The sequence below is a fragment of the Vombatus ursinus genome, unplaced genomic scaffold, assembly GCF_900497805.2.
Source record: "Vombatus ursinus unplaced genomic scaffold, bare-nosed wombat genome assembly UNPS02014874.1, whole genome shotgun sequence".
NCBI lineage: Eukaryota > Metazoa > Chordata > Mammalia > Diprotodontia > Vombatidae > Vombatus > Vombatus ursinus.
The window spans coordinates 19,824,604-19,846,710 of record NW_020954652.1 but is presented as its reverse complement, the minus strand read 5'-3'; the positions used below and the strand labels follow the sequence as shown (position 1 = coordinate 19,846,710).

The window sequence follows — 22,107 nt, the reverse complement described above, 5'->3', positions numbered from 1 at the left end:
GACTTGCCCAGGGTCACACAGCTAGTAAGTGTCTGAGGCCAGAGTTGAACTCAGGAAGATGTAATTAGGCAATTGCAAATCACAGTACAAAGGGGGATACAGGTGCTCAATCCAGAGTGTCCCACTTTAGCCATTTAAATAAAGAGAAAACAAGCAACTTTGTGTGGCACTGGTATGAGGCACAGGTATTGTACCTAAAACAATACATAGATACAATGAGTGCCCTCTGGGGCCAATATGAACAGAAAATATCACCTGTGGCTATCAGATAAACTGAGGCAATATTATAGCATGAGTATTTCAATTCACTTATAACACCTATTCTACAGTTGTGTTACAGATGGGGAAAGTAGGTTAAAAGAATGGCTGGACATTCTACATGCACTGTGACCTTGCCAAGCTAGATTACATTAAACTCCTGAAGTGTGCCATGTACCACAGCTCATAGCACTTGGGAGGTACTAAAAAAGCTACTATGGAGAATCCAATACACACTCACATTCATAAGCTGTCTTGCCCAGTTTGGCAAAAACTAACATACATAACAAGATCAACTCAAATTTAATGTATCTTTACACTCTTGTGAAGAGTAAATAAAAGCATGTTAAACATTTTCATTTGGAAGAGGGAGGGACCATTAGTATGCTATACAGGTGATCAGATAAAATGGCTAGGTCTGTGGGTTCTGCTTCACTGTTCTTGTCACAAGGAAAAAGTTGGGGAAAAGAAGGGAAGCAGAGAGGAAGAGATCTGGAAACAAGTGCTATCTGAAAACAAAAAAGGCATCAATATAATTTTTTGTTTAAAAGTATAAGAGCCTTAAATAATTTAAAAGCAGCAAAGAGGAAGAGATCTGGAAACAAGTGCTATCTGAAAACAAAAAAGGCATCAATATAATTTTTTGTTTAAAAGTATAAGAGCCTTAAATAATTTAAAAGCAGCAAACACCAGGCTTGGCCATCTTGTCTTTCTTAAGAGTCTTGAATATAAGATACTAAAACTAGCATGAAGACAAGAGGGGAAAATAGCATTATCGAATTACATGATCAAAAAACACTTTCATAAAAACAGTAAAATATTAAGAACAGACACAAGGACACTTTAGAAAGAAATCATAAATATATTTAAATTTTAAAGGAACATCTCTAGAGCTATTTGTCAATGACACTGGTGATTCTGGCTCTTGCCTTTGGTCGCACAGGCGCAGGTCTACAATAATGCAAACAAAATATCCGGTGGTAACAGGAAGGACAGATTGGGAGAAGAGCTGAGAAGACCTGTATGTAATGAGGCCACTCCAATACTGCAAGCAGATGAAGGCAGTAAGAAAAGGAAGCAAAGAGGAAGTGATGCTCTCACATAAAAGCTATTTGGTAACTTGCCTGGATGAGAAGAGGGTCAAAGATAACAAAGATTTCAAAGGGAGTCTTGGTAACAAAAACAGTGGTCAGAAAGAATCTCAGCTTGCAAAGAACCGGTAGGAATACATGTGCAGTTTAAGGAAGGTATGCAAACTCCAGGCTATGAAACCATATATCTTAATTAAGAACCAATCCTAATGCAAAACTTGAGATTTATAAATCAGCTGCTTGAAACTGAAGTAATGTTATGAATGGAGGTCAGTCGCATATAAAAAGCTTGTTTACAAAAGCATAGAGCTAAGAGGTCCAAGCTGTCTTTGAACAAAAATCTCTTTACAATATAGGGAGCAACAACACAGTGGAAAAAGTGATAGATTTACAACGAAAACTAAGAACCCTACCTTCAAATAACACTTTTGACAATTGCTATTATGACCCTTGGTAAATCATTTAATGTCTCCTTAACCACAATTCTTCTCTCCCCCATCTGTTGATTAAAAACCCACCACTCAAATCTCAGATACGCCACTGTGTTTTTCAAATGATGTCTTAAGCTTCTGGAAGGTTTCCCCAAAGCACAACAGGTTTACACAAAGTAGGTTAGGCACTTACTATCCTGCTGTGTACTAGAGGCTAGTTTTATGACTTTGGCAAATTACTTCTATACTGTGGGAGGCTCAGTCATGATATGTAAGATCATATTCAATTCTGAAATTCTCTGTTGTGAATATTTACTAACTTGTGGGTAGAATAATAAAGAATTTCAGAATCTAGAAGCAAAGAGACTACAAATTCTCAAAACAATGCCCCTACTCCAGCTTCCAAACTAAAAAATCTAGAATAGACCAATTTTACTTCCCACATCCCGTCACGTACAACCTTAGAAAGAAAACGTAGCTCAGAATCCTCTTGGAGGGAGGTGGTTTTACCAAAGTCTTCTGGGCAAAATGGTATTTTACAAGAAATAAAGCAGTGCAAGTCACAAAAATAATTACTCCTCTTTACCCAACCACTATTTTTCTCTTGGGCATATATTAGTTCAAAGATAAATAACAGTGCATGTTTTAATTGAAAAACAAAAACAAAACTAGACATCACCTTAGTAATTTGCTCAAAGACAAAAGAAAGCAGCGAAACAGAATACATGACTATGACCATAAAATAAAACTGGCTAATGGAGAATGGAAGGGAATGTGTGTGTGTGTGCGCGCGCGCTTGCATGTGTATAAAACCATCATAGCTATTTTGTACTTACATAGAAATTGTGAGGCTAGAAGAAAAATGTGGTACTCCGTAGAAATGACCCATTTAAACCAGGCTTGTCTATTTAAATACCCTCCTACTCCCAATGTTTGTATTGCCTATCTCTCATCATTAGTCCTGAGACTAATTATTAATTAATAATTATTAATGAATTAGTCCTGACAGAAATTATCTCTGCTACTCTACCAGCTCAGTTACCTAAAGAGCACTAAGGTATAAATACAATAATTTTCAAAAGTTCTAATTGTAGCTTCTCTATTTCATAAAATGTCATTATCTACACAAGGAGTCTTGCTATTCGAGGACCACCGTTTTATTCAGAATATAAGCTTTTTTGAGTTTTGTTTCTTTTCTGTCCTTATATTCCTAGGACCAACAACATAAAAATCAACCAATCGGTACTTAAGGCTTATGTACCAGGCAAGTTGCTTACACTGTAATGGGAGGGAGCACACATAAGAAATACATAAAGAGAATAAAGGCATAGTAGTTAGAAAGAGAGCAAGGTATGGTATGGAAGGCTGTAGGAAAGAGGTTTAGAAAAGCTTGTAGGGATTAAGACAGGTAAACAATTAGAGAAGACTTAAAGGATTTTCATGCTGCAGCAAGGGCCCAGTTGTATAACATGAAAATATGCTGTACCAGTCACAACCATTCAACTTCAGCTACCTTCACTCAGGAGCATGAAGGAGCAGAGGAAATGAAGAGCAGCAATAATCCCAGCTGGGGTCTGGTAAGGGATAAGTGGCAACAGGACAACAAGACAAGAGGATTTCTGAGTTGATAACTCTGTGTGGTTGAAATCATTTAGAGTGGAGACTAGGAAATGACAGAGCAGGCCTACGAAAAGTAGAGTGAAAGGGACTAGAGATCACTAGATTTAGAATGGGTGAGACACAGGAAATGAAAGGAAGTTAGGGTCAAATGGAGGAATGCTAGTTTTTGATTAAGGAATTAGAATGTTCTGGGGTTTGAGAAAATATTAAATTAATAACCTGAGTATGAGGGCAAAAGTTAAAGAAGACCAAAAATGACTTGGGAGCTGAATCCCTTGACAAAGGCTTGAGAATGACCTGGGGGTAATTTGAATGATTTGAACAGGGTGGAAATTCTTAACAGAATTGGCAATGGGGAGCAAGTATTCTAACTTCCCCTCCAAGATCCGTGTATCAGTTGTATGAGTGAAAGTACAGCCAGGAAGAGCACTGGAATCAGGAGTCCTGGCTGTCTAGTTCCGGGCTACCCATAAATTAACCTATTCCTCTATTGGTAGCTGCATTAATCATTTAATCAAAGATCATGTTTGCGTGCCTTTTACTGAGAAATTGTTAACAGTAGTGGCTCACAATTGATAACGCACTTTAAAAACATGGTACTTATTACAAATAGCTTTCATAAACATTATCTCAACTGTGATTTAGTAAGGACAGGGTTTTCTTTTGTCTTTTTTCCCCCCAACGGACCTATCCACTTTGTTAGACTACCCTCAATGGATCACATCTGTTTAAACAAGATCCGCCTATATTTTATCCAACCAATTTCAAGAGATGATTTGTGTTATCTGTTACCTTTCTCTGCAACAAATTAGTAAGCCAAAATTAGTACACAAAGCCTGGAGAATGTAGTAAAATAACCAGGTGTACCATTCTTATTAAGTTTAAGGTTTTTTTTCCCCTATTGTTTTATTATGGTTGGCGATGCTCAGAATTTATTACGTTACGTTTACTTAAAACTAGTTAATGTTTAATTTATATTATAGTTGCAAACCATAATAAGTACGAGTTTGCACTGATAAAATGCTTTATGGTTTGCAAAGTGCTTTATATGTTACCTCAGCTGATCCTCATGTCAACCGTGAAAGGTAGGTGCTATTATTCTCATTTTACAGTCAAGGAAACTGAGGCTGACAGAAGTTAAGTTACTTTGCTCAGGATCACACCCAGCTACTTAAGGGTCTTGAGGGAATATCTGAATTATCTTCCTGATTCCAACTCTAGACTTCTATCCACTACACCACCTCATGGCATTGGATTCTACATACAGACATATGGGCCTCTGGTTAGTCTGTTTCGAATATAAAAGATATCCTTAATAAATCACGGCTTTAAAAAATGCCTAAAGGAAAAATAGGTTGTTTTCTGAACCAGAAGGTACCTAGTATCTTTACCAATATTTAATAAATAGTAAATTCAAGAGTTATGATTTTCAATATTGATCTACATATGATTCTTGTTATGTTACTTACCCTGACACTCCCTTACTCCTTTTCCATTATCAAATTTGGGATGGGAGTCACTAGGGGTAGAAAGGAGGAAGAATGTATTTTCCGGTTTTCACTGTCACAACACCAGTTAATATTGTATCTCACCCTTTGTGAATCATTCCCCACCAAGAAATACCTTCAGTAAAATGTTGCTTCCTTCTGATTCAACTATTTCCAGGACTCAAAGTTCCTTGACATTTCCTTGGTAGAATGATTCTGGAATCTAGTTTTCTAATATAGAAAGGAGATTTTTTTGTACAGTGCTAGCACTGGTTGCTGCTCAAGGCCAAAATTTGGGCACTGGGACTTCTGGGAAGAGGATCACATACGGATCTTGTGCAGTTGAAGAAATAGCAAAAGGAGCAAAACTATGACATAAAGAATGGGGAGAAGGGGAAGGGGTGGGGTTGCTGGAGTAAGAGAAGAGGTTAGTCTAAACCACAAGGTGGTTAAGTCTGAAAATAACTGCATAGGAACTTTGAGGGAGAGGAATATCACCGGCCATGGTCAAGAGGTTTGCTCCCCAACCAACCACAAATTTAGTTCCCTTCTATGGAGGGCCTATACATTTAACCGCTTTATGTTTCCTATGTTTATAAGTTCCTGTGAGTCCTCTGCACATTTCTGAACTTTCTATGGGAGTGAAATAAAGGCTTCCTCTACCCCATATGTGTGTTACCTTGAGCACTTATATAGAAGACCTGGGTTCAAGTCCTACCTACCTTAGCTAGGTGACCCTGGCAAGTCCCTTAACTGGAGTCTCAGATTTCTTATCTGTAAAATGAGGAGGCTGGATTCAATGACTTCTAATGTTCCTTGCAGCTCTAAATCCAGAATTTTATAAAATCTCACCTGGGTTCCTTTCTCTCCACTTATACTGCCTACCAACTTAAGTTCAGGCCCTCATCACCTCTCAACTGGACTACTTACTGTACACAGCATTCTAATTAGTGCCCTTGCCTCCAATCCATCCTTCATGAAGCTGCCAAAAGAAATCTTCCAAATGCACGAGTCTGAAGCGATCACTCCCCTGCTCTCAAAAGATTATTAACAGGACAAAATACAACTTATCTGTCATTCAGGGCACTTCACTATCTGGCTCCAACCTAATTTATTTCATTTATACTGATGTGTGTCTGTATTAGACATAACACGTAAGTTCTTTGTACCTCCAGGGTCTACCTAGCATAGTACTTGAGGTACAGTTAATTATGTTTTTAATTTCCAATTTTACATGCACTTTCTAGCCAAACTGGACAACTGGCTATTCTCCAAACCCAGGCAAGCAAAGTTACAGCCTGCCTGTGAGCCAGCGGCAGCCCATTCCTGGAAAGCATTCCCTCCTCTAGGGTTGAGCATCCTTCTCTTCCTTTCAAGCACAACTAAAGTTAACTCCTCTCTTTGATGACACCTCTCCCAACATCCAACCCCCAGCTCAAAGGCCTTTTTCCCGCTGCTGTCTGGACCTCACCTGTACCCACGCTACAGTCTAGTACCTGGTGTTCAAGTTGTATTCTTCACCTTTCCCAACACAAGCCTTAGCAACTCTTCAAAACAATTGACTAGCAAGTACTAGTGTGTTTTGCTTCATGCCTGTTGCCTACATGCAAATTTGAAGGAAATGCTACATTCCAACTAGAGGCTAATGAAATGAAATGAAATGAAAATAAGGATGTAATTTTCCCCTCAATCCTAGTTCAGATTCTCCCTTCCCTTGAAATCTACTCCAGGGTAATGAACTCTTGTTCTTAAGTATCTTCAAGAATATCTTTAAAACATTTGGTACTCCAAAGTGTCTTTAGACATTTATTTATAGGCTTACATCCCCTCTTTACCCTCTTATCAAAACTTCATCCAACCCTCAAGACCCAGAATAAATGCCGCCTTTTAAAAAAAATTCCTTATTAAAGGAAAGGATACCCAAAGGATCCCTTCCTCCTTGAAATCATCTAGTACTTAGTATCTACCATTCTTACATGAAGAACAGCCCATGCAAAGAGAGAAGCAGGAGACAGAAAAATAATCACGAAATTAGAGTCACTTTTGTTAAGAGGATAAGGGGAGAAATGTGAAATAAATTTAAAAAGGTGGGCTAGATGATAATAATAATACCAATAATAAACATTTATTAAGCATCTAATAGCTAATATTTGTGCAGCACCCAGGCACTGTGTTAAGCACTTTACAAATATTATCTCATTTGATCCTCACAACAACCTGGTAAGGAAGGTGCTATTATCCCCAGGTTAGGTGATATACATAAGGTTACACAGTACACGTCTAAGGCAGGATCTGTACTCGGGTCCTCTTGCCTTCAGGCCCAGCACTCTACCTAGAGTCAAATGGTGAGAACTAGGACAGACGGGATCCAATTCAACATTAATAACTGTGACATTTAGATATTAAATCACTTTGCTAAATTAATGACAAACAGGGCAGAGAACTTTTCATTTTTTATATCTATCTCTAGCACACAGCATAACGTATGGCACATACTAGATAATTTAATAAATACTGATTGACTGGTTGACACGTATATGTACATATACCTAACAAAAGATGAAATAATCAACTCTGGTTGAAATTACGTCATTCAGTTTACAATTAGCTAACAATAAATTCAATAAACCTACTTTCAACATGAATTTGAAATTTTTCTAAAAAGTATCTCAATGCCCTAAGACTAATACCCCTTTAAGTCTTTAACTGATTCCCAAAACTATAAAAATTCCTTTTACACACTGTTCCAGCCCAATTTTGATCAAGCTTCACCCATTCCTTCAGCTGTAAAGTTTCTTGCAACGATGCTCCCAAGTCACAACTCAACAATAAATTAATGAAATGGCTGAGTTGGGTAAAATGATAACTAAATGCACTAGAGGTCAAAAAAATTGAATCAATTAAAGATGTATAAATTGGAAACCCCACCAATCAAAGGACTAAGCAATGAAGTAATTGCAAGTGTATGACAATATTTTGTTTAAAGAAAGCATACCCGGATATACTACCTGACTGCCATCCTCTTCTAAGTAGTTACCTTGGAAGGAATATACTCATTCCAGCAATATTTTCACTGCTCAAAATATTTATTAACTCCTTGGAAATACCTTCAGAGTCTGTTGTTAAAAAAAAAAAAAAGTCAAAAGCCCTCCAAAGACAAGTCTGTCAAGGTTCACAGATTTAGTTCTACAAAGAATACCAGAGGACATTTAGTGCCACCCTCTCTTTTAAGGCTAGGTGACTTCCCTAAGTCACACAAGAAAATACCACTGTTGATCCAAGAGGAATTCAAAAACAGGTTCTCAAGGCAATTCCAAAATGGGAGTTTCAAATATGTTGATCAATAAATCTATTACATATAGCTTCCAATTTGACTGAAGTTTAACAATTATTTGGGTGTTCGTGGTCTAGTACGCTTGTTGAAAAATGACCAGTTCTCATTTGTCATGAAAACAATGATTTGTTTACTACATTTAGTTCCAGCTGTCTTAACAATATACATCTAGACAAAATACTATAAAACTGGTATTTTGTTAGTTACTTTTAGTACAAGTTAGAAAATTGAGAAACAGGCCCATAGAATCATAGAGTTAGAGTTGAAAGGGACTTATGTGGACTTATAATCCCTTCATTTTACACATGAGGAAAGACTCATGGGGTAACTTGTGACTAGGGTCACAAAGCAAGTGTCTAAAAAATTAAAACACCATCTTCCTCACTCCAAGCAAAGGTTGGCCTCTTATCCACCACACCACCTAGCTGCCAAGAAAAAAATCAAGCAATCAAGAAAAACAACTGTTGGTCTGAGGAGAGTTTAATCAGCAGGCCCACCAGTGAAGTCAGACATCTGTAATGACAAAAAATGTCTCAAAACCTTTCTAAGTAATATTTAGCTTCCTTCAGATTGCAGTCATACTAGGTTTCTCTAGTATACTATAGCATATATAGTACAGTCTAGGTTATGTGTATATATCCATTTGTATACAAGTAGAATCTTCTCTGATGGATGAAATGTTAATTTAAACATTCAGTTTGATTTTTATGATACCAAACCTAACTGCAATGTATTCTTTCGTATGAAGATTTGATCTATCAAATCAACTCCCAAGAAACCATCCCTTCTCCAACCACACAGCATTTGCTTCTAGTAAGTGATCACATATAGCATTAGTCAAGAGCCCAAGGGTAGAGGCAACATTAATTAGTCGACCAACACTAGGTTAAAAAATGTCTGTGTTGGCATTCCCTAACAACTTTTCAGGGATATCAAGTGAATGTGGCCCAGAGGAGTTGCCCCAGGAGCTAGGAAAGACCTAGGTTCAAATTCTAAGCCAAGATAAACCACTTAACCTCTTAGTGCCCCAGACAACTTTCTATGACTTTTAAGTTATTGAGAAGGTATAGATCTACAATGTTAAAGGAAGTTCCCTGAAGGAAGTTTCCTGTACCAAAAAAAAAAAAAAAAAAAAATCACAGGTCAAGTTTCACCCTGCCCTCCCCAAAGGGAACTGGTCATTCTAATTAATTGTACTGAGAGATTAGCAACAATAAGGGTTACCAACAAGCTGAAAAGGAAAAAGGATTTCAACTTTATTTCACCAGTCTGGAGTAGTCAGTTCCTAACCTGGAAAGGCAAAAAAAGCTATTTAATTAATGAGAAGCAGTCTTGGGTAGTGGGTAGAGGTGGTCTGGAAAGTCATAAGATCTAGGTTCAATTCCTTTTTCTGAGACATATGGCTATGTAAGCTGAAAAGTCACAAAACCTGTTGGTGCTCTTACGGTTCCAAGCAGGTGCTGACCTTGGTAAAAGGTGCCTAAATTTACCTGGGAGGTCACTACACCAATGAAAATTATTCATCTAGTATCCCATCCCTCTAACAAATCAGCAGCCTTCATAAGATTACAGATTTAAAGCTCATTTAACAGATGTAGCAAATCAGAGCAGAAAGCAGTTACATGACTTATCCAGGGTCACACAGCTTTATTAATAAGGGGGATAACGACAGGAAGGACCTATGTAATTCCACTGTTATAGAAGACTCCCAGGGAAAGAATCTGCTACCTCTTACCAATGCAAGGTAGCACCTTCTCTGCAAACTTCAGTGAGATGTCCAGAGCACAGTGAAGTTAATTGGTTAAACCACTAGGCCAGGGTCACACACTCAGGTACCACATTTGAACTCAGGTCTTCTCAATTCCAGGTCCAGCACTCTTATCTACTAGCCACTGCGCTTCCCTTCCTCTGGACATTCAAAGCACTCTGATTTGGCTGACGTGGAACAGGGAGACAGACAAGCACCCCAAATTTCTATTACAAGCTTTTGCCAATAGTTTTTAGACCTTCCCTAGGACTTAAAATTGAAGATCAGCATGGCTGGTCTTTTGCCAGTGTTTAATCAAAAGGCCCATGGGGAGGAGATATTTCAGAGTCAAAAAGGATGTTTACTATTTTTTTCTTGGCAAAGATTTCAACTGCCTCAGAGTTTCTTGATGAGAGTAAAGGAAGGGGTGGGGGGGAAGGCAAGGGGCAAAGGGAAAGGATGATCAGAAGATGGTAGGAGGGAGATGATGGGGGGGAAAGGGAGGGGTGATGATCAGAGGGGGTAAAGGCGGGGGAGGATCAGAAGGGGGAAGGGGGGAGGGGGTGATGAGGTCGCAAGGCAGGGAAGGATTGGGGAGGGGGAGGGTGTCAGGGGGAAGGGGAGGAGGGGCAGCACTCCCGGGCGGTCGGCGGCCATGCAGCCGCTACCACGTGTTGCAGGCAGCGGACAAACATCGCCTCAGCCCCGACCCCAACTTTGCCGCCGCCTCCGGGGGACGCGGGGCTCGGCAAGGTGCAGCGCCCCCACCACGCTCTCCCCGGGGGGTCGCCCCCACCCCCAGATTCACAGACGCGCGTGCGCGGAATGTGCTCCCGCGGCCACGAGCAGCCAGCCCCGCCGGCCTTCCCCCCCTCCCACGGCCACAGCAGCCCGAGCCCGGGCTCCTCGTCAGCGAGCTGCGGCCCGCCGGGCTTACTCGCCTCGCTCCCGCCCCGGCCGCGGGCCTCACGGGGGTGCGGGGTCGGTCTCGGCCGAGACTCAGGCCCCGGACACTCCACGTCCGCACGCAGACCCTGCCCCGGCCCCGACCAGGCCAGCCCCGACCAGGCCCGGGCAGGGCAGGCGAGCCCGCGGGATCTCCCCCGCCCCCCACCTCGGCCCGGTCGGCCGTTGGAAGCCCCGCGCGCCCTCTCCCCTCCCGTCCCGCTTCCGTTACCCGCGGCTGCTGCAGGGACCAAGCGGCCGGAGCTGCGCAGGCTGTGACTCAGGGCGGCGGCGGCAGCAGCGGCGGGAGGAGACGAAAGAGGCGGAGGAGGAGGAGGAAAAGGAGGCGGCGCCCTGAGCAGATGGCGCTAAAAAAGACCCGAGATCCCGCCGCTCGCGCTCATATACAATTAGCGTCAGCACGTAAGTGCCCGTCACCCCCACCCCCTCCCCTCCGGCGGTCACCCAGGTAACGCGGAGAGGGGCGGGGCTGGAGCTGGGCGCCTAGCAACGGGGCCACCTTCCCGCACGCATTCGGGCTCTCTCTCCCCCTTCCCCTCTTCAACTTCCACATACCCTAGCTGCGCTCTCTGGGTGTGCGTCCGGCAGTCCTCCTCCCGCCCGGGGTCAAACGCCCCCGGCTTCTTCCGCGCGCGTGCGCGCGCGCCACAACGCGGGAAAGAAATCCCGGGCTCGGGCTCTCCCTCCTCTGGCTCGCGGGGAGCCTCGTTCCCGTCCTGCTCCGCCTGGTCCAATGCACCCTCCATGCCCCTCTCCCGCGAGTGCGGGCTTCCAGCGCGGCTCAGCCCCTGGGGCATGCACTCACCCTGGGTGCATTCGCCCCGGGGTGACATCCTTCCCTTCCCTCCCTCGGGGAGCAACCGCTTCCCGTTCTCCCGCTGCCGTTTACACCCTCTTTCTGGGCTTCCCGGGGATGGGAACCACGCCTTTAGGTCCATCAATTAGTATTTATTAAGTGCTCACTAGGTGCGGGGGGAAAAGGAAAGGAGAAAAAGAAAAAAGGTGGGAGGAGGGAGAAGCACCCTACCTGGCCTCCCGGCGTTCGCCTTGAGAAAGGAGAGACAACATGCAAATAGCGCTGTACATACGATAAAGACAACCCCTGTAACGCGTGCCTACCTTTCTGGGGGGCGCACAGCAGGTCAATGAGAGCGACCTTCTCGTGCCGGTTACTTGGCTTGAAGTCTCGGAGCAAGCACCTTTAAGGGGAAGCCTGACGTGAAATCTCTCAGACCAGTCAAACTTGGTGGCTATTTTCTCAACCGGTGCTGGACTGACTCATATTTATAACTCCCTAAATGCTCCCCCACTCCTTCCCCTTCCCCCCTGGAAACTTCATACTGTCATTAAATTCACAGACTGAGGGGAGTCATTTACTCTAATCATCCAATTTAGCAAATCACCTCCACTCTGTTTTCACTGATGCAATGCTTCTCCCAAGCAACCCTGCAGCCCTGCCCATTCTCATAAAAATTAGCTGTCACCCCCCCCAACCCCCTGCTATGCAGATAGCCCCTCCTCAGCTTTTCGGTTTTTTCCCCTTTATTCTTCAGCTTGGAAGCTTTCTGTTATTCTTAACCATCCTCCTGCATTGACTCCTCTATAACCCTCCCTAACCTGGCGTATTTTTAAAGCATTCTTGAAAGGTTAAAATTAGCTGTATCAAGAATTATACTTTATTAGAAGCGAATAGGGTATTGAGTACTACACAAAATGAAGACAATCTACCCCCTACTCTGCTATTTTAATAGTATATTTGTATTGTGCTTTTTATACTTTATTATGCATTTTCACATAATGAATTTAATGAATAAGTTCCAAATGTCCTGAACTGATACTGTGACCAACCAGCTAGTTACTTTCAAAGCCATGGCTAAAGCAATTTTTACACCTGGGCAAGCAACACAAATGTTTCAAGGGAGGGGCAAGGAGAAGTGAAGAAATTCCAAGACTCCTTGAGGCTGCTTTTGGAGAAAGAATGGAGGAGTAGAGTACCGTAGTTCCTGTAGTGTGGCACCTGAAGAAAAAGTAGGCCATCTGATAGCTTCCTATTTTAACTAACTATTCTAGCTAATAAAGTGTTAACCTCAGTTTTTTCTGTACTGGTGAAAGACTGCAATGTTGTCAGCACCCTCTAAATGTCATTGCCCTGAAGCAAAGGTCTGATTGCCCTGCCCTAGTTATAGCTCTGATCATTTCCTCAGTTTGAGCCTCCCATTCCTCCCCTGTAAAATGGAAATGATAAAACTTGCCCTCTCTCACTGAGTTGTGAGGAAAGTGCTTAGTGAACCTTAAATCTCTAAGTAATGTAAACCAACACTTAGATGTCAAAAGTGTGGATTGGGATCCCTTTCACGGGGTCCATGAGGTCAAAACTTTTCATATAATAGTAACCCATTTTATAGGGGCAACTAGATGGTTCAGTGGATAGAGCACCAGCCCTGGAGTTAGGAGGACCTAACCAGATCTGGCCTCAGACACTTACTAGCTGTGTAATCCTGGGCAAGTCACTTAACCCTAATTGCCTAAAAAAACAAATCAGAATTACTAATAGTAACACATTTTAATTTCCAACCCTGTAGAAATTAATATATATATAAAACCTATATAAACAAAAGCTCTTTTGAGAGCCCTCACTAATTTTTAAACATTTGACTTAATCCTGTATGTGTGTATACATCTTAGTAAATAAATGCTTGTTCATAAACATTGATGTCTAGTTATTATGACTCATATTTTATAAATGAGGAAACTGAGGTCTAAGAAGCTTATGTAATTGGTCAAAGGTAAGGCACCTACTAAGTAGCCGAAGTAGGACCTGATTCCCTAGTGCTCTATAGTGGTAAAGCTGGAAAGGAATTTTGAAATCACCTAATTCCACCTCCTCATTAGGAACTTTTCACTCCCGAGTCCAGTGCCACCTTGCTTCCCAAATGTGCTTCACAAACACTACCTGGTACTAACTGGGTTGATAGGACCTTCAAGGATCTTTCATTATAATCAAAGCTACCTGTAAAACAAGTTCTCAGTGTAGCTTCAAACAGAATTGTAGAAACAAACTGAATTATTTTCCCTTGCTGCATGCTAAATTCTGTCCCAAACTGTCCCACCCCTAGGCAAAATGGTGAAGGGTGTGAAATTAATCTTTATCTTGACTCCTAATCTATTCTCAGAATTCTCTCCAGCACTCCATGTACTGTGTCACTGTTTTTACAGTAGTAACAATGAATTGTAATCTCTGAAGGCCAATGGAGCTAGATCAGGAGCTCACTCCCCCAATCCCCTGCCCAGAAGCAAAGAGCCCTCACAGGAATACTGCACTTGGCCTTCTCTCCTTAGTCATTGTCCCTAGTCAATAATCCCAGGATATAGTACAGTACCTGGGACACAGTAAGAAATAAAATGATTCCTGAATGGGATGTAATTGAGTCCTTCTCCCCTGCAGCCTTAGTTGATCTTACCTCGCTTCCTTCCTTCCTCCTTTTTTCTATCCCATACCTCATCATGTCAGGGCCAGGCTCCCTCTTTGCTTTCTAAGGTGATAATTAGTGAATCTGATTAACATATTAATATGCTAATGAAAAAAGTCTAAAAATCTCTTTTGGGCCCTCCTTTCAGTTCCCAGGCCTCATGTATGGCCTTCTAGAGGAAATGATAACTTTTATTTTGTCTTTTAATTGTCTTTTCTTTGTTTTATGACAGTGTTATATATTGAGAGGCAGCCTGATGTAGAGGATGAGAGTTGGCTGTGGAGTGAGGAAGATAAGCGTTCAGATTGCCTCTCTGCCATTGGCCATGTAACCTTGGGCAAGTTGCAGTTTCTCTTGGTATTCTAAGCAACTCTCCAAGACCATAAACAGAAGAAAAGGTGCACTCTCTCACATATCTGGGAGTTCCCACAGCTCAGATCCCTACCCTATTATGTTTTGTTAACTTGTAGAAATAAAATAGTCTAAACTAATACAAGTGAGGTTGGCATAAAATCCCCAGGCAGAGTTCACATGGCAGATGGGTTGCTTGATTTCCTGGTATCTCCCGTTCATTCTGCACTTGAGGGGGCTTCAAACCCACTGGGGTGCCACAAATATGGATGCATGTTCCTGGAGGAGGCAGAGTTTCAGAGGACATCATCCAACCTCTACCTTACTAAGGATTTCTTCCATGGAATGACCGACAAGTAGCCTTTCCAGCTTCCCCTTAAACATCTCCAGTGAGAAGAAACTCGGTACTTCCTGCATCAACCGAATCAGACCACAGGCATGTGGCCCCAGGCTAACCCATTCCACTTTTGGACAGTTCTAATTGTTGAGAAGTATTTCCTTCTATTATGCCAAAGTTTGCTTCTCTACAACTTCCCTTCCTTACTTCTAGTACTGCCCTTGGGCCAAGCAGAACAAAACTAATCCCTCTTTCAGGTGGTAGCCCTTCAGATGCTTAAATAAAAGTCTCCTTAAAAAGAGGGCTCCTTAGGTGCCTGCTAAGACTTCTCCTGGTTTAACAACTTGGTCCCCCCCTCTCCTTCTCAGCTTCTCCAAGTGCCTTTTGGAAGATGTGACTCTCAGAACCCAACCCGACCCAGCCCTTCAGATGGGCTCTGTTCACACAACTGTCACCTTCTGTCTCCCAGACACTAGGTCAGCCTAGGAGAGCATTAGGATTTTTCTTTCTTAATGCTCTGTCATGCTCAACTGACTCAATTTTGAACATGCAGTCCACTAAACCCCAGGTCTTTTTCACCAGACCTGTCCTGTAGCTTCTAAATTTGTTGTATAATTGTTGTATAAAATGTCGAAAGGCTACAACAGTGGGGTGCAAGACAAAACAGTGCTCAATAACTGGCATTGATTCATTTGGATCTGAGTCTGGAAGAGCTTTTCTCCTGAGCTTTGTAAGTTCTCCCTTCTCAGGGTTGATGTCTTGGTTTTGTTTGTTTTTTAGTGATAATGATCCCAATTTCACATGGACCGGCCATATAGAAAAACCAGGAGAATTGTAACTTGTAGAGCAAGTCAGGATATTCTGTAGAAATACTTCCCTCATTTTCATTACACCATTTCAGGTGGGTTCTCATACTATAGAATGTGTGAAGTATATAAATCCTGCCCAAGGGGACATTTCAAAACTTTGTTTTGAATTTGTTTTCCTTTCTCCACAAAACAAGAGCAAATTTCTCTATAGGGGACACATTTTCATTTGATGATGAGAAGAAAAGATAAAAGAAATACGTGAAACTTTAAAAATGTTATGTTAAAAGACAAAAGAAAATTACATGGTATGGAAAAAGGAAATGACGGAATGTGATTGGCCACCTTTTGACACATACAGACCTTTTTCATAAATATTCCTTCAACGTCTTCCATTTCTCAATTTTTAAAAAACTCACTGGGGGATAAGTCGTGACTCTTGTCTTAACATTCTGAAAAGGCTGTTCATAGAAATAGAAGGCAGAAACTCATAGCAATCAAAGAAGAATTGGCACTGGTTACAGTGCTAAGTAAATTTCAGGAATTGAAGGGAATAAGAATAAAATATAGAGATCAAGAAAAACAAATGGCATTGAATAGCCTTAGGAAGGACTACTCGTGGGTCTGGCTTCTCAGTACTAAATGATACATTCAGTGACCAAGGTCACTGACTAGCATTCTCCTGTACGAAACTGTCTTCTGCCAGTTCTCAGTTCTACATAACACTTTCACTTTTCTTGATTCTCAGTTGCCATAACCAAACATGTTCATACTTCTAAATATAATACATTAGTGTTATTTAATAATATATTTACATAATAAATATACCAGTGAAATCAGTTCGAGTCTCTATCATTCTTTATGTAATGTGATAGAAACATGATTGGCTTATTATAGCATTATTTTTTGTTATTGTTGTATTAACATGTGATTTTTATCCATGTGAAGCATGTCGGGTGTAGGAACGTCTCACGGCTGATGCAGGAGAGCAACTCATCAGCAGCACAGAGTCTTACAGAATTGTCTAGGTCACATGAATACACAACTACCGTTATCTCTTCCTCATCATCATGGGGATTAGAAGTGTGCCCCCCCCCACCCTCCCTTTGTACCAGAGAAGAAGTCTGAATTGTTATGGCATTAAAAGATAAAATATGCTGATATTATATAATACTGTGCATATATTTTATGTATTTCTGAGTTTCTAAACTTTTTTTCTGTGTTATCTGCTGGCCTTTGTGTGTCATCTGCAGCTTCCACAAACCCCCCCAAATTTCCGCTTAGTTTCTTATACCTCTCTGCAATATATAGAAGCCAGGATGAAGAAAGTCAGGATGTAGAAGGGATAACTGTAATACGTTTCAGAGGCAGAAGCCAGCTCTTTCTGACTACAAGACTGCCCCTCTGTCTATTATGTATGTCAACTTTCAAAGGTCACAATCTTTCAGGGCCTCAGGTTCCACATCTGTAAAATGAGAATGTTGGACCAGAGGACCTCTGAAGTCCTTTCCAACTCTTAATCTTTGATTCTGTGATACTGTTAGTATTTTATTTAAGTTGAAATAGTATTTGTTTTTTTCCATTTCTGTCCCCAAATTCAGTTTTAACCTACCTTCAGATGTTAGAATATCAGCTCCTCTAGATTAGGAATTGTTTCATTATTTGATTTTGGATTCTCAGAACCTAATACAATTCCTCGAACATAAGCATTTAATAAATGCTTTGTTGAATGGTTGGTTCAAAAATCTGATTTACATTTTGTTCAGGATGTTCTGATGTAAGCAATAGATATATGCTCTTTTCGGAGACTAGTCTTTAACTGAGACCCTGCCAGTTGACTAATTAAGCATTGTTTTAAAATTAATTCAGATCACTCCACTACAAAGAAAAAAAAGGTAGTTTATTTTTCTTTCTTTGCAAATAGCAGAAAGGAAGGGGAAAAAAGATGAGAAAACCTATGATTAGAGAGAATCCTGAGGAGGGGGCAGTTGTTCTCTCAACCAGAAATGCTCTTTGTAATAATAATTTATACAGCACTTTGAAGTTTGCAAAGTGCTTTACAGTTATATTTTCTCATTTGATTCTCACAATGACCTGTGAGAGAGTTGATACTATTGTCACCATTTTACAGATGAGAAAATTAAGGCTGAGAGAAATTAAATAACTAGCTCAGGGTCGCATATAACTGGGAAATAAGTAGTTTTCTTTCACACTGTCGTTTCCATCTCGTAAAAGTGAGGAAAGAGGAGCTTTGATCTAAAGGGCCCAAATCCCTCAGGAAGTCACTTCAGAAATAGGCCACTAATGAAGTAAGTCACAGAAATGATTTGTGCATCTGAAGTACTGAAGAACTAGGAGCTGAGGCGTTAACCAACGAGGCTGTGGACCCCAAACTGGCCTTAAGTCTCTGAGCTGCATAGGACCCCAGGAAGGATTTGACAGAATAAAACCAGGAGATTTGATTCCTCCCTCCCCCAAAGTTGATGGACAAGAGGAGTCAAGTTAAGTTTAAAAGGAGCTGGATCATAGGAGTGAGAACTGGAAGTGACCTTAGAAATCATCAAGTTATTTTACAAATAAAGAAACGATGGGCCAGAAAAAATGGAATGATTTGTCCCTGGTCACACAAGTTAAACTGCAGAGCTAGGTTTCTAATGTATGTCCTCTGACCTCAGAGCTGACGCTCTTACTCTTTTTCAAAATAAAGAGGTAGTAAATAGTGTCAAATACTGCAAAGGTCGAGGCCAAGGCTTGAGAAAAGACCATTGGATTTGGCATTTGGCAGGTTCCTGGTGACTTTTGAGAAAATAGGAAAATGTGATGTCAAGAGGTTTAAGGACAAATTGATGGTGAGAAAGTGGAGTCACTGAGCATAAACAACTCCTGTGGTTTTAGCATTTTTGTTTTAAGCTTCTGTTGCTAATCTGTAATTTGTACTCTATGTAAATATTAATTTGTATTCGAAAAGGCTTGTTTATAAAATCAAAGAGCTGTATCAAAAGACTTAGGAGTCTTCAAGCCCTCCAGCCGGAAGGATTATTTTATAATAGCTAACATTTATATAGCACTTATGTGCTTAGCACTACACTATGTGCTTTACAAATACTATTTTTCACTGGATCCTCACAAGAACCTTGGGAGGCAGGTGCTTTTATTATCCCTACTTTACAAATGAGGAAACTGGGGCAATCAGAGGCTAAGTAACTTGCCCAGGGCCACACAACTAATAATTGTCTGAGGTCACATTTGATCTCAGGGCTTCCTAGTTCAGGCCCAGTGTTCTATCTGCAGGACCACCTAGCTGCCTGTTCTCTAGCCAATCTCAACCTATCCAAAGAAGAATCATGAATGTTGGGTGACTTCCACCCACTCTTAACATAGAGTAACTAGCCTCAGTCAGCTGAGTAGTTCATTATGGATCAACCCATAGTTAGTTCCCAGAGCTCCAGTCCCCGGTCCACTCCTTCTTCTGATACTTAAGAGAAGTCGTCAGTCACCTGCTGCTACTTGTCCACCTTAGCTGAGCAGCTCATGTCACCAGAGGCCAGAATTTGAGGTCTTGAATTGGCAGGTAGGCAAGACCCCCTTTAGGGAGACAGATTGGTTTGTGATGGACTGTGGCTCTGAACTCAGCTTTTATACCGCATTGCTTGGGGGCTGAGGTTGCTCAGGTGAATTTAGAACCAGCCACCAGAATAAATCCCAATCTATTAGCCTATTCAAATTCTCATTTTCAGTGGCACTTCCTGGGATTTCTTTCAACTGTAGCAACTCAAGGTGATTATGTATAAAAGTACCATGAAGTTACAGTCTTCATGGGTGAATAGCCACACAAAAACACCAGATGCTTAAGCACTGAAATGTCGTTGATTTTAAGTTAATATAATTCATTTAAAAAATGGATATTCTCTTGGGCCCACTAAAAACAAGTATCCATGAAAACTGGCCATAAAAAAAAAATGACTCAGATCAAGCTTCACATGTGTCTCTACCCTGGACCATTCCATCAATCAAAAAATGTGGGCAAAGTGACTGTTCAGAGTATACTTGCTTTTCTTTGCAAAATGTATTCATTCTCTTCATTCCTAATCCATTCTATGTACTCTACACAGTCTAGCTGCCTCCTCATTTCCTTGATTGGGGTCAGGAAGTAAGGAGAGGGAAACACTACCTTTTTGAATTGATCACTTTTTTTTTAAAAGGTAAACATAGTCTGTATCATATACCGGCTAATAATACCTTATATACTATATAACCTGTGTTGTCAAAAGATCCCTCATAACCTTTCTTCTGACTTCAGGTTTAACATTTGGGGGTGGGGGTGTCTCAGATTAATGATAATCTATGGCTCATTGCTTCCTCTCAAAAGTCTCCCCTGAGGTCATCAGAATCAGGTTTATGTCTCTCTAAGGGTTCCCTAATCCCATAAAGGCATCAGGTTTCCAAAGCAATAAACACAGAAGAGTTTTATTTTCAGCATGTAAAGAACAGAGGAGCGGCTCACATCTGAGCCCTTTTAGCAAATCAATAGTTACCACCCTCTCATCTGGTGAGCTCAGTTTTCTTTCTACCGTCAAAAGTTCCATCTCAGTACCACAGAATCAACAGTACCACACTTAGAGAAAACCTAACAACCTGAATAAAATGTGTCTCCCATGCAAATGCAGTCTCTAACTCCCCACCAACTCCTTCCTTAGAATCAGTCCCCTGGGTACTTAGGGATCAATCCCGGTGGCTTGTTATAGCTTTCTTATTCTTCCTGAGTCGTCTGTCACAGCATGACACTTGAAGTCTGTGAGGACTCCTTTCCTCAGGCTATGTTTAAGCCTCCTGATATTTGCCTAGCAGCATCTGCATCTGCTGTAATGTCTTACATGCCCAACTGCATGCTAGGCACAGGGATAGCCTCTGGGGATACACATGCAAAGAATGGGGGGAAAATTCCCCACTATCAAGGAACATATAACTGGAAAAGCAGCAACTACATAGTATATATAGAATAAATGTCAAGGAAATGAATACAAACAAAGACAAGAGTTTTCTCTCTGGTGCTCCAACCTGGAAGTTTCTTTCTTCCCTTTGACTCTGCTCTGCCCCTCCCCCCCATTCCCTAATGCCTGCTCAGAACGTTCCACGTTCCTGTGTGCATTGGTTCTATTCTAGTCGGAGTATCCAGGTGAGAAGGGACATGCTTGGTTATGTTTGTAATTACCTAGATCCTTTTGGCATGAATCCCCATGCCTGCCACATATAAAATTTATTTCTGCATTGGAGCCATCTAGGCTCAGCTGACTTGTGGATTCTGTGAAATGACCAATTAGACTAGCTTCTTCAGTGAGCAAGCCCACCTTTTCACTGAGATAACTTCTTGATTGACTAAATCAATAAAATCTAAGAGTTGTGTTGAGGTTCTCATTGCCCCAGGTGAAGAGGCAAACAAATGTTCTTGTTTCCACTCAGTAGCAATGTTAGTCTTTCAGCCAGGTTTTACTTTTGCCTTCTCATATCACTGTATCCCCAAAAAGGCCCCCTCCCCGCAGTGTCCTGAGGCAGGAGAGAGAGTCAAAGTGAGAAGAAGACCTGAGAGAAGCAAAAAATTAGCTGAAATATTTTAGGTTCAGAACGACATCCACAGTCACACCCCCATAACATTACTAAGTGGTTCCTGCACCTCCAACACATTCCTGGTTCTCTCATTAAGCCAGGATCTTAGATATGGATCACAAGCATCAGAAAATATCTGTGGTATTTACTTGACCTGGTTGTCTAAAGGAACAAATGAGATTGCCTATGTAAATCCCTGTTAGGCCTTAAGCGTTGGTTTCCCTGGCTCCCACTCAGATCGTGTTCTGTCATCTTCAAGAGGCTTTTCCTACCAGTTCCTAGAGCCTTTCTCCCTAGATTACTTTCCACTTTCACTGTTTATATCTTGTATAGATATAGTTATATGTATGTTGTCTCCCTCATTAGAAAGTAAGTTCCTTAGGGGCAGGCACTGGTTTGGGGTTTTCTTTTTTTGGGGGGAGGTTGCCTTTCTTTGTTTCCCCAGCATTTAGTGGCACCAAGTCAGGGCTTAACAAATGCTTATTGGTTACTGTCATTTCTCAGTTATTATTATTACTGTTGCTTTAGGTGATTATTCATTCTTCTAACTATTTTCAAATTAGTCCATCCTTTTATCAAATGCTTTTGTCTCTAGTACTCCTGAA

At 41.3% G+C, this 22,107-nt stretch overlaps 1 protein-coding gene across 2 annotated transcripts in view; it reads right to left on the bottom strand.

Annotated features, from left to right (window-relative positions):
- The window catches only part of LOC114028233 (nucleosome assembly protein 1-like 1), a 26,388-nt gene extending 15,137 nt beyond the window's left edge, over positions 1-11,251 (bottom strand). For both annotated transcript variants that reach the window (XM_027842467.1, XM_027842468.1), the window contains exon 1: positions 11,146-11,251. The gene's annotated coding sequence lies outside the window, so the exon portion shown is untranslated. The remainder of the gene's footprint in view (positions 1-11,145) is intronic.
- Between the last annotated feature and the right edge of the window lie 10,856 nt (positions 11,252-22,107).